This window comes from Corvus moneduloides, chromosome 2 (assembly GCF_009650955.1).
Source record: "Corvus moneduloides isolate bCorMon1 chromosome 2, bCorMon1.pri, whole genome shotgun sequence".
Taxonomy (NCBI): Eukaryota; Metazoa; Chordata; class Aves; order Passeriformes; family Corvidae; genus Corvus; species Corvus moneduloides.
In genome coordinates, this window is record NC_045477.1 from 55,430,649 (window position 1) to 55,440,780 (window position 10,132).

The 10,132-nt window shown below is 41.7% G+C and overlaps 1 protein-coding gene across 3 annotated transcripts in view; it reads right to left on the minus strand.

The window, feature by feature from the left end:
• FNDC3A (fibronectin type III domain containing 3A) overlaps window positions 1–9,374 on the minus strand; it is a 112,634-nt gene extending 103,260 nt beyond the window's left edge. The window contains exon 1 of one of the 3 annotated variants that reach the window (XM_032099740.1): window positions 9,295–9,374. The gene's annotated coding sequence lies outside the window, so the exon portion shown is untranslated. Of the gene's footprint in view, window positions 1–8,609; window positions 8,629–9,139; window positions 9,234–9,294 lie in introns of those variants that run through there. The other 2 variants (XM_032099739.1, XM_032099741.1) reach the window with 2 other exon arrangements.
• Between the last annotated feature and the right edge of the window lie 758 nt (window positions 9,375–10,132).

Genomic DNA, 10,132 nt, shown 5'->3' on the forward strand with positions numbered 1-10,132 from the left:
ATTAAAGTCATGAAGCATGCTGAAGAGTTTTGTGTTTGTTTTTAAGAATCAGAACTGAGCAGAAGGATTTTAATTTCTCCCCCTCCCTGTACATTTACCACATTTTCCAGTCAAAGAGTTTCAGATGTGGCAATTACAGTAAATCAGCTTTTCTTTTTCAGTTCTGAACTAATTATTTCAATTAATATGCAATTTATTTAAAATATACACTTTGCTCCTGATAAAGTATTTTTCCTGTTTTAGAAATATTTTCCTGGGACACTTGATAAAATATTTTTCAACGGAACAGAGAAGGGTTATTTTTTGTTAGAAGAAAGGTGTTCTGTGGAACATTTCTCCTTCACTAATTTGTCAATCTCCTTTTAAGTACGTTGAAAATGAAATGACTATTCCCTTCAGTGCTGGTCATAATACTAAAGTCACAGATAGGCAATACAGGAAAATTATAAAAATAGTATCGTTTCATGAACTAAATCAACAAAGTCTGACAGTCACTTAAGAGTGAAGATACGCAAAAGGTTTTAATAAGCACTGGAAGTTCCTATCAAAAAAGAAGAATCTACAACATCTACCATGACTATGGAAATACTTCAAGCGTTGTCATAGACACTCACTCAACGTAATTCTCAAAGTCTGAGAAACACAATACACAACTCTGTTCAAACTATGTTACCACCAGAAGGTGAACACTAAAAAGTGTAAAATTAATGCAGTACTCTTATGAAGTAAATACTGACTGCTGAGCAAATTCAAGTTGCATGTCAACAGCCAAACAGTTACCAGATCTAACTCACGCCCAATCATCACCACCCGCTCTACTCAGAGCGAGAATGGCCAAGCCCTACAACAGCAAGCCTTAGCACTGCAGGAGTTTAGTGTGCTACAGTAAATTAATACTTATTTCAGGTTACCTTCATACTCCAGACTCTAAAGCGCAATGATTTAGGAGCAGTTTCAAATGCAGTTCATGCATTTATGCCATGGGTACTATAACCTATATGAGAATGCATAGTAGATAATTGGAAATACCCCAGCTGTTCAAGTTTAATGCATTTGTATTTATGAGCCAGCAGTTTTTGAATCTGAGCCAAAGAGGCTAAGTTTTTAATAGTAGCTGATGTAGGAAACTAAACTTTTGAAGGTGAAGACTGCATAGAGGAAAAACTAGACAGTGATAAACCAGTCATCCGTAAAGGCACAATATGTTCATGGACATTTAGTACCTCAGCTTGCCCAGTACAAGTGCTGAACGCTTGACTGTACACAGCAAGACCAGTGCAACCAAGACTACTTCAAAACACCACATTCTGGTTTTAAATGTTGTTGTTATTATTGTATTATAAAAAAACATCCACAAACCTTATCTGGATGAAGTACATATAACTTGAAGCTGTTGCCTATGAAGAATTCAGTACTTCCCACCTATTTACCCCTCCCTCTTATACCTTCAAAGAAGTCTAAACTGGTTCTGTAGCTTTTAGTAAGTGGTAAGTGCAAACCTAACACAAATTGGAATTAATCTGTTAATTTTATTTGGAACTAATTTGATAGTGTGCATTTTACAATCAATGAGCAAACTGTCAACAGTCGGGTGCAAACCTATGCCTAGTCTTTAGCAGGTACCTTAATCCAATGCACTGACACACACAGGCTGCAATACTGTGACCTGCTTTGTCTTGGAGAACAACTTCCATTTAGATACTCACAGGAATCATCCTCAAGAAGAAATGAGGAGAATGAACTGCATAGTGTATTTTTTGCACCACTTGTAAAAGATCTATAACACAATTCTTTATTTATGCTACGTTGATCTAAACTACGTTTTGTTTTACACTTTTGTAACTCTCAAGAATTTCCTTAAACCCTCCTAGTTTTACTTTTATACCAGCCAAACTAGATTCTTCTAAGCTTCTGCCAGGACTGGATTTCCTTCAGCTTGTTTTCTGAAAATCACATGGCTTCAAAACCAACTTGGCCTTTCCCACTTAACTATTACTCTTGCCTTCATTTCTGTTTAATAACATGCTTAGTTTTTGAGAAAACAAGCAAATTCAATGCCAAGAATCAAGCTACTTCCTCATTTGTTATTGACTCCCTTTTCTCAGAGGTTATGAGTAGCAAGTACAAATTTCCAAAACAATTTTTCACATGATACCTTTAGCGCAAACTAAAAACATGGATATATTTTTATTAATGCCTGCACCTGGTCAGTGAGATAAATTTATTGCAGAGACAGCTGCTGGTATTGGAGCTACAAAGAGTGCATGACTCAAGCAGAATGAGCAGCTTCTAAAAAACTCGTATGAAACAGCTTTTTCCTGCCCATTCTGAAAAATGAAAACTGCGCTATCCAAATGTAAGGTGACGTAGGATCAATGAGGCTACAAATCTAAGACTTTAAAATTTCTCTCCACTGATTCTTTTGGAAAAGCTGCAGATCTCTGCTTCCATAAGGAACAGGACAACAGAACAGAACATGACAAATCAAGACAGACATATGAAAACTACTTCCCAAGAGTAAAAATTCACCAAAAAAGAAGGTCTTTTGAGGCCTAACAAACACATTTGAAGCGAATTCTATTATCAAGAATTTAAACTGCTCTAAATCAGTTCTGCTAAATCATTCTAGCAGATCCCACTTCCACCACTGCCAGCAAGTGGTCAACAAACAGATGCAATTTAAAATTAGTCATATAAGAATTTGTCAGTTTTAACACAGAAGTTTCCTGGTCAATTTCATTTTTGCAAATAAACAAACGGATGCTACGTGTAGGAATAAACAGAGAGGAAGTGCTTCAAGAGGAACTGCTTCTGCCAGTCTCAATGCACCACATTCATGAAGTTACAGCCTATGATAGTAAGAAAGGTCAAGAGGCACCCTGCTAGGTGCTTCACTTTCCTAATAGTGCATTAGAACTCAGCCACAATGGTACTGAAGCAGTTACTTGTACCCCATAGAAAAAATAAAAAAAAGCAGAACAGTCAATCAGCATCTCAACCTGAATGCAACTCGTGAAGTCTGAATGAGCTCCTCATGCAAGAGCTCTCCAGTGGAGGAGTGTCTGCAGCTACTGAAGGTGAAGACCAGCAAAACGAGAGTGGGTTTCTCAAATGATATTCTCCCTTCTCCCAAGTTCTACACCACCCTCCTAGAAAAATTTTAGTTAATCAAAGCACTGTGGGACCAACTAGTTTGATTGCCCAATCAAGTCAAGAGAACAAAGCTGCTCTCACCTTCCTGTTTTCCGTATGAAGTTGCAACACTGAAAAGCTATCTATTTGTTATAACAACAATACAGTCACAAAGTCAGAAACTGATTTGTTTTGAGCTGTATTGCCATGATGTACATACTTAAATGTACTGGGGTACTTTCAAGATCTATTGCTTGATTTATGGTAACTTATCCTCACCATTGAAATGCCACCACTGAGTGGAATGTGCATATATACTAATATTCTTAAATGGGGGCAGACAAGTTATTAGCAAACCTGAACAAATTAAAACAATATAAATTTCAGCTGCATCTAAGACTTAACATTGCCAACAGTCACTACTCACTTCCACAGCTTCTTTTAGTCCTAACTTCTTAGTACTTCATTTCAACATCTTCAATCCACTTTCATACTAGACTAAACGGGTAAACACTTGTCTTACAGTGTCATCTTCCCCACTTACACTTAATAGACTCTACAAGATTTTCAGAGGCGTGGTAACTCTTGTGTTTTATGACATTTATTCTTACTGTAGAAAGTCCCCTAACAGCCTACCAATATGTATTTTGAAATATTAATGCATAGTTATAGTCATGGCCCCCTCTCATTGCCAAGGCATTGCAGGTCACCAAAGTTTGTGCTGAACCTTCTTATCCATTAAATTTTTGCTTACAAATAAGTTTCCAGCTCCATGCACACTTTTTTCAGCTCATTACTACCTGATTTGCTATCTCTACCTAAAATGTGTTCCTCTACCACAGAGTAAAATTAGTCCACTTGCCATTCTGTTGTCTCCATTTCCTTCTGTGAAGTCATCTAGTAGATACAGTTCTTCCAGTTAAAAGGACAACAAACTATGAAAAACAAAACCCTGCAGTTTAAAAACTGGAAGTTAGAAAAGAAGGATTTATTTTATAATCAAAGGAGTAAAATATGGTATAGAGTGTACTATGTTAGCAAGGGCAAATGAGACAACAGCTGGGCAGCAGCCCATGCTTGTAGGATCCTGTATACCACAGACACTGGGTCTATACACTGGGGAAACTCTATCCCATTTACAAGGGAGTATTTACACTTGTGAACTACAGAGTTTTTTTACTTTTTACTGCCGGTAACAGTAAAGCTCTAGGTTTGCTAAGTGCATTTTCACTTCAAGCTATTCAAAATCAAAAGCAAATAAGAGCTGAGCTTCACAGATTTAAATTCAACCAAGGTACAAAAAACCCAAAGCAAATTCAAAAAGAACTGTTATGCAGAAGGTAAAGTTAGCATTCGTGCCCTGCGTATTCCTTTTCACTCCCAGTTACAGAATAAAGTTACTATCTATCCATACCTGTCAAAGTATAAATACTTTTGGACCTTGTTAAAGACATTTATTACATCTTAGAAAGTGCTGTGCTCCTCTTATTAATGGCTAATAAAAACTACCTCTTCTGGTCAAACTGGGATTGCAAACTTGCACATAATTTCATCTTTGACAACTTGCTATGCCCCAAGTAATTAAATATATAATAAGGTACAATATTTTTCCACTGTCTTTAAAAGCAGAATTTTGCAGCATATCTTTTCATCTGTCCTAAATGCTTTGGAACAACTCTGGCAGCAAAGTTGGGGGGAGGTACAGTATAGGCATATTCAGTGCTCCTGTTCTGCAAACTGCTGTTGGGATGGTGTTTGACACCCAAGGTACTAAACTGAAAGAGAGGGTACCAATGTTAACATAAGTGATGTTTTGACTGCAGAGCAGCGTGAGCAGAAGGTCCACATATCCTGAAAAAGTAAAAACTTAAAGGGAGACAAAAATATAAATTCTGTTAAGCAAACTGATAGATACCTTGGTAGGTCTAGTGAGATTGAAGCCAACAAATGTGCTTGCCTAGATATAAACAGTGAAAGTTTACTTGGAGCCATGAACAAAGAGCGCTAAGCATGTCCAGTCTAACTCACCTTGAAATGTGCTGTGAAATCATCACTAATGAGCATGGTGCTAAAGTTTTAATACAGAATTTAGAAAATAAAAGGATACTCTGTTCCTGAGGTACTGCAATTCTGACTACAAAAGCCTTCTAAATCAATACATCCAAGAAGAGCAATAACACAGTCCCCTACACAACTGAGCCATCAAAGTGAAGAGCAACAGTTTCTGCAGCATGTGTTGTAACCAAAACAGATCATCAACACAACCAAGAAAAGGTGCATAACCTAACAAGAGAGTACATCAAGAGTCCACCATGAAAGGAACAGCTTTAAATAGAAAATTTCTATTTAATTATTGACAAAAGAGCATAACAAATTCTATCTTAATTTACATTTCATTAAAGTCATCTCTGACAGGTTAATAAAAAGTCTGCAGATTTTCAGTGGTTACAGGCTCAAGAGTGTGACAGCAGCTGGAATGGGACCAGATTTCTGGGGGGCAAACAAAATGACTTTGAAAATATTTGTTCTATCTGAAACCGAATGTAAATTAATGGGAACAATTAAAGATGACAACCTGAAAGAAACATGTAATAGTATTAAGTGTTACAGACATTTCCTAAACATCCTGCTACCTCATCAGCCCTACAAAATACGGACCTCAGGATGACAATCCAAAATACTACTAGACATAAACACAACCATTAAACTTCATGAATAGCCAAGATTAAGAAAAAGGCTGCTAGTGTTTTTCTATTGACATCAAGTGAACATCAGCATTAAGGAAGCTCAAGGTTTACTGTATATGGCAAAGAACAAGCAAAAAGCCAGTCATTTCTGTAGCTCAGGAAACATAGGCCCCATGAGCAAAATAAACATTGTTCATGTTTGCTGAACAGAAAAAGCAGCAGTGTACTCATTCCAAACTATTATCGCTTTCCTGAGATACAGACAGTATCTTTTAGTTAAGCTAAAGACTTGACCATCTAAGGCAAATCCATTTCTACTGAGATTTGGTCCTACAGGAAAAACAATGGCTCTCAATTCAACTCATGCACTCTAAATTGCAGTGAAGTTGAATTTTACTACAAATTGCCTGGGAATTTCCCCAAGCCAACAGTCTCAAAGAAATCCATGATAAAATATAGAAGTGTTATTGACACCTATGACAGAGAGAATCCAATTCATATTCTAGATAACTGAAACGCACTGATGGAACATGACATTATTTGTAGACATTTTGGCAGAGACTGAACTAGAAAACCCCACGACAATTAGATGCTGGAGGTCAAAAAAAGATACAAAGTTGCTACAGGAAGATAAGAATTCCTGAGGTTTCAGAAGGCACTGACAAGGAACATCGATGGATGCAGACAACACTATCTAGGAAGTAGGCCTGCATCCTCACAAAAACTGTCTCCTCTAGTATCTGTCTGTCTGGGAATGAACAAGACTAAATATTTGCCAGATCCACCCAAAAAGGGGGCCAGGGCTGGGTTACGGGATTTGTCACTGACAGAGGCATGAACAGACAATCAGAACACCAGCACTTAACACCTTCCCAGCATTCAATATTTCTAGGGACCAACATGTGTACAACAGCATACGCTATTTCAGAAGTGACCTGCCAGCAGGGTAAATTGTGGCATCGTCTAAAAGCATTTAGATGTTAAAGCTATTTATGAGAAAGCACTGACAAGGATGAAAAATTGAACCTCTCCTAAAGTCAGGCTTTAAGAGTTTTCCTTAAGTCCTAAGACAGAACACTGCAGAAACATGTTCAGTTAAGCAGTTAAAGCAGCAAGAACAACTATAAAAGATCTCTTTGAGATCTTGAGCCAAAATGATCAGCTTAACACTGAATTACCCGATGGAGGTCCAAATTCAAGTAAAATTAAATGGCCACAAGGCAAAGAATAACAAAGAAAAGCATCCCAAGATCCACAGGACTCACAGCCCAAAGCAAATGAGTTATTAGTCCAAATCATAATTCAAGTTTCTGCAGCTCCATTACATCATTGCCTATAAAAATCTAAAGCTTTTGAGTTTTAAGTTCACAAACTAGTAGAAACTCCAACTTGAAAAAGGCAGAAATGTCCTTAATGGACTGAAATCAGGGAACTTTAGTGCTGGGTGTAATGACCTGAGCCTCATGTAACTCATACATCTAGAGCTTGTCATACAGCAAAAAACCTCAGAAGAGCTCCATTTGCCCTGAAAAAAACCCCTGAGACACTCATCTAATTCTGCTTTAATATTATCATCATCTACAGTAATCAGCCTGTGACTCTGCTCAAAGGAGATTGCTCACCTCCTGACCAAGTGACCTAAGCAACAGATCACTGAGTCCTGGCCTTTCTGAGGACAAGGATCTGTGTCTCTCTTAACCAGTGCTTCATCTGCCAAAAATCAGTGTCCAGCGCCCCAATGGAATTGATACAGCACATCAATTTTTCCCCTCAAAGTCACCAGAAAAATCATTCTGGTGTAGTTTGCCAAAACAACTCCCAGATTCAACACATGTGTGTCAAGATGACTTATGTACAGAGAGTGAATCTAGACTAGATGCTGTGTTTTCAAACTTGACCAGCACCCTTCCTGCTCCCTCATGCTTAGTAGAGACACTGGCTGTCAAGAACTCTATCCAATTTGCCAACATTGAGTGCTAGAGATCCTCAGATATTCCTGACTTTCACATGTGTGTACAGCTTTCTCCCTACCTGGCAGCCTGCTACTTCCCCATTCATCATGTGATTAAATTTCGTAATTCTTTGAGACCATTTCCTTAAGAAATGAAAAAGAGGCAGAAAAAATGTAACCGATCATCCTCTGAATTTTAAGGACCACTGATTTGCTGTGACTCATGCTATTTCACAACACAGAAAATAAACACATTATAGATGCAGATTCACATCAGTTAAATTTCTATGCTGTGTAAAGCATAAAGTTTCCCATTGCCATAACAACAAAATAGCTTCTTTTAAGCAGAAAGCTTAGCAGGACTGGGTCCTACAGCTTCTGAGACAGAAGCTGCCAAGTACTCAGCAGCAAAAATTTAGAGATTTTAAGTCTCCTTGAAAATTTAAGGCATTTCTAAACAGGTATGTATTTGATCAAATGCAGACTTAAATTCTAAAAACAAATAACATTTCTCAGAAATTACTTCATAACACGAAATGTTCTAGAGTAACACTTGACATCCAAGGTGGCTAATAAATTGCCTTTGATAGGGTTAAACAAATGACTAACACATCTTGAGGTGCCATTTATAACATTTGCTCCTACCAAATGTATTTTCCCTTGTTTCTACTGCTTATTTTCTTTACTTCGCACAATAAAAATCAGCTGAAAAGTTTCATTTTTGCTTTTAGTTGGTTTCACTTTCTAAGTCGCCTGTAAGCAACGAAAAGTTTCTGTTTAGGTTGGGCGATACTCTGGGAGGGGGGAATCGGGAGTAAATCTGGCTGAAAGAATAATACCTCTGCTAGCAGTCGGCAAGATGATTACCGTGTTTTCGGGAAGATTATTTTACCTACATAGAGAAGCTCAATCCCTTTAGCTGGGCGTTACGAGGGAACCTTTACGGCTTAGGCGGAGAGCAACAACAATAACAACAACAACAACGAGAAAGAGGTGTCGAACACCACCACTGCCTTCTCCTCCCCGCCTGTCACAGCCGGCTCAGCTGTTCTGGTCGCGCTCCGCATCTGCTTCTTTCTCCGGCTCAACCACCGCCTCCTCCCGCGGCCGCCGCGCCGCAGCCCGGCGCTGACAGCGGGCGGATCCCCGCGCCCCGGCCGGCAGAGGCACCTCCGAGCGACGGACGGGAGGGAGACACAAAGTTTCTTTCGCGGGGCTCCGTCGGAGGCGCCGGCTCCCGGTTCTTCCCGGCGGGGAGCGCCGCTCCTCAGGCACCGGGGGCAGGTAGCGGCGCTGCCCCGGTTCCCTCGCACCCCTCTCGCCGCCCCGCGGAGGGGAAGGCGGCGGTTCACCATCAGCGCCTACTCACCGCCATGGCCCCGCGGCTCTCCCGGCTAACAGTCCGCGCTCCGCCGCCAGCGGGCAGCGGCGCCGGGGCGGGGAGCGCCGGGGGGGAGTTCCCGATGGCGCAGCTCGGGCAGGGGCGGCGCTTCCCCCACCCCTTTGCCCGCCCACTCGAGGTACCTGCGCTCCGGCTGCCGCCGCTCCGCCGCCTCTCTGCCCTCCCCGCACCTGTCACTGCCCCCCGCTCCCGCCGCCGCCCCCGCCCCACCGCCTCAACGCTGACCGCTGCCTCGCCCAGCGGCGCGCGGCCGCCATCTTTGGGGAGGGCTAGGGGGGCCGCGAGGGGGCAGTTGGCACCAGCGCGCACTGCGCCTGCGCGAAGTCCTCCCGTGCGGGCGGGCGGGGGCGCCGGCCGGAGGGAGGGGCGTGGTCACGGCAGGTGGGCGTGGCTTCCGTGGGGCGGGGCGGGGCCTGCGGGGGCGTGGTCGGGTCGGAGGGGGCGGGGCGTGCGGGAGAGCGGGAAGCGGTCAGTGGGGTCAGTGGGGTCAGTGGGGTCAGTGGGGTCGGGCTTCGGCCGGACCGGGGCCTTGACCTTAGCTCTCTACTGGGGTCTGGGGTCAGGGCTTGGTTGTGTAAGCCCTGCTTAGAAATAACAAAACCATCCCTACATTATCAGCTCTGTTTTCAGCGCAAACCCAAAACACAGCCCTTCACATAGCCACTGTGAAGAAATTTACCCCAGCCACACCCCGCATATGTTGCACTCCTTGTTCCCTACCATTTACGCTATGCCCAGGCCCCGTGTTATTCAATACAACTGCACTAACCACCACTCTTCTTCCCATAATTTGATGTAACACACAGATGTTATTCCATTAGTCAATGGATCACCCTTACAAAATGTCCATAAAATGTCCTTTGAGTTCATGTAGTCCATGACTTTGGGTTCCATCAGTTACGGTAGTCACTTGGGACAGGAGAGGTGTGTTGTGTGGAGATACTGAGCACCAAAGCCAAC